At 46.5% G+C, this 2,500-nt stretch overlaps 1 pseudogene across 1 annotated transcript in view; it reads right to left on the minus strand.

Annotated features, from left to right (window-relative positions):
• Positions 1-1,184: 1,184 nt before the first annotated feature.
• LOC143282225 (uncharacterized) overlaps positions 1,185-2,500 on the minus strand; it is a 2,895-nt pseudogene continuing 1,579 nt past the window's right edge. The window contains exons 3-5 of the transcript XR_013055230.1: positions 2,374-2,500; positions 1,707-1,981; positions 1,185-1,662 (exon numbers count right to left, since the gene is read on the minus strand). The exon at positions 2,374-2,500 is cut by the window's right edge and continues 45 nt beyond it. The product of XR_013055230.1 is annotated as an uncharacterized LOC143282225 (transcript). The remainder of the gene's footprint in view (positions 1,663-1,706; positions 1,982-2,373) is intronic.

Below are 2,500 nucleotides of genomic sequence, written 5' to 3' on the forward strand. Positions count from 1 at the left end.
CACACACACACACACACACACACACACACACACACACACACACACACACACACACACACACGTCCGACAAGTACCAGTGAGAGAGTAAAGATAAAGACATCAGACAGACAGAGTGGGGCAAGGAAATGTGCGCGCGCCCACACACACACACACACACACACACACACATACATACACACAGATAGAGACACATACATTTCATCTTTTTTATGTCACCAACTCATATTATGAGCTATGTACAAAGTCAGCACCATATACAAAACCAAGTCATCATCAAGTATACACAACAAACCCATCATCACAGCTTCCACACATGACTGAACATGATTCAATGTACCCAGGTCAGGATTCTGTGAAGGGATGCACGATCTGCCCGAGTCACTTTCAATTGTGCTTCCTCAGCGACGTACTGATATGTACAACTCTTTTTTTTTCTCTTTCTTTGTTGTTTTTTCATGGTATATGACTGATGTACATATCGCACATTGTGTGCTACTTCAACAACTCTGGTTTTCAATATTTACAATGAAACAATAAAGCAACTATGACTGCACAACAAAGGAAACTATAGACAATCCTCTTTAAACAAACTGTATATTCTGGTTCACATGTTAAAAAAAAAAGTTTTTGAATATTTTCAACGTCTGTACACATTGCATTACATGTACGGGAATGAGAACTCTCTCTCTCTCTCTCTCTCTCTCTCTCTCTCTCTCTTTCTGTTTTACCCAGTTTTGTTCTGGAACTGTGTTTTTTGCCTTGATATATGTACCAACAAAACTCACGTACTTTTGTACAATGAACATTATATCCACCCGAGAAAAAGCAGCAAACGCTCTGCACAGTCTGATCTGTCTGCAGTCCACACGTATCATTCAGAGACAAGTCATGCTGGAACAGGTCAGTCCACGAAATGCTGGAGAACATTGCCAATTACTTACTAAATGTCTGTACATTGATGCTCACAATTAAGATGGAACTGATTGCTTCGTTAGACAGCTGCCATCACACACTTTCCATCCTCTTCACATTCCTGTCTTAGAAGTCATCGAATTCTCAGACCTACAGTTTCACTTCCAATGTCACAGACGTGAGACTTAGTGGCCCACATCTTCTCCACGTCTAGCTGTGTAGTTTATGCCACAAGACTGCCACAGATCTGAACCCTGTGTGACGGAACACCGTTAGGAACCCACAACGTCTCTCTGGCAACCCTTTCTGGCACACCAAGCATAGTCATAGATGTCCTTGACCTGCTGTTTGACCTCTTCATGCTGACCGATCCTGGCCCATCTGACCCACACCCGACATCCACTGCGAATGACACGGTCCATCTGCGCGCGTGCACTGGGCGCCATGAAGAGTCTGGAAAGAGACAGGCGATTGGCTGAAGAGGCAGGAAGCACGCGACACCACACCACGTGACGGCGTGCCCCGGGGCGGGTCTGCACGGCAGCTTCACACATGACGCTTCTCTGTGCACGTGCTGAGCTCCCCCCTCCCAGCACCCCTCCTCCCCTCACTCTGGCCACACCTCCCATGAAGCGCCGCCACTGACCGCTCTTCGTGTCCTCCTCTGCAGACACCACCGCCAGTTGCCATGGAGACCATTTCAGTTGCTTCAGGCGGAAGTTGGTGTCTGGAACCTTCTCACGGTTCAGCCTGCGGGCGACAATGATTCTTTTGGTGAATCTCTTGTTCTGGGCTTGCTGTCTGCCGTCTTTGCTGCACGTGCAACCAGTTTCTTGGCAGTTGACACGGTCACTGACTTCTTGGTGGAGGGCTTCTTTCCTCCTTTGGAGATCTTGGTGACGGCGGACGCAGCTGTGGTTGCTGCTGGGCTCTTGGCTGCCTTGCCAACTGAAGGAGCTGCAGCAGTAGAGGCTGAAGAATCAGCACGTCTGAGGACACCAAACACACCTTCCAGGTCCTTGTGCAGAGCTTGCCGCCCTTCACGTGCCCGCACTTCTGCCTCGTAATTCTGCAACCACACACAGTGCTTTGGTTAGGGCCTGCTGAAGAAAGCTGCACTCAGATGTCAGACATCATTTACACTGTCAAATAAGAAGGGTGCATTGCGTCAAGTACATATAGTCTAATACCTTCATGATTCTTTTTCGCACTCTGATGAGACGCTTTTGTTATATCAATTTCCCATGATTCCACCAGCTGCTTGCAGAGCACCTTTAAATTTTAAGCCAGTGGCTCATATTGGGCACCAATGGAAATCTTAATAACCTGTTTTAAAAACAATCTAAATAATATAATCAAAAGGAAGAAGAATTATTGCAATGCATTAAACGAAGAGATCCATGCAATTACGGCATTTATATCATGGAACACAACACAGACCGCTACAACTGAAACACTTACGCTGAAGAATTCTGCTCCTTTTTCACGGTAGCAAATCGCCATTATGACGTCACACAACGTTCCGAACTGGGAGAGTTTCAGATGCTGACCGTCAGTCATTGTCGACATCGTTTTGAAGAACTCGGTT

The sequence above is a fragment of the Babylonia areolata genome, chromosome 5 (genome assembly GCF_041734735.1).
Source record: "Babylonia areolata isolate BAREFJ2019XMU chromosome 5, ASM4173473v1, whole genome shotgun sequence".
In the NCBI taxonomy this organism is placed as follows: domain Eukaryota; kingdom Metazoa; phylum Mollusca; class Gastropoda; order Neogastropoda; family Buccinidae; genus Babylonia; species Babylonia areolata.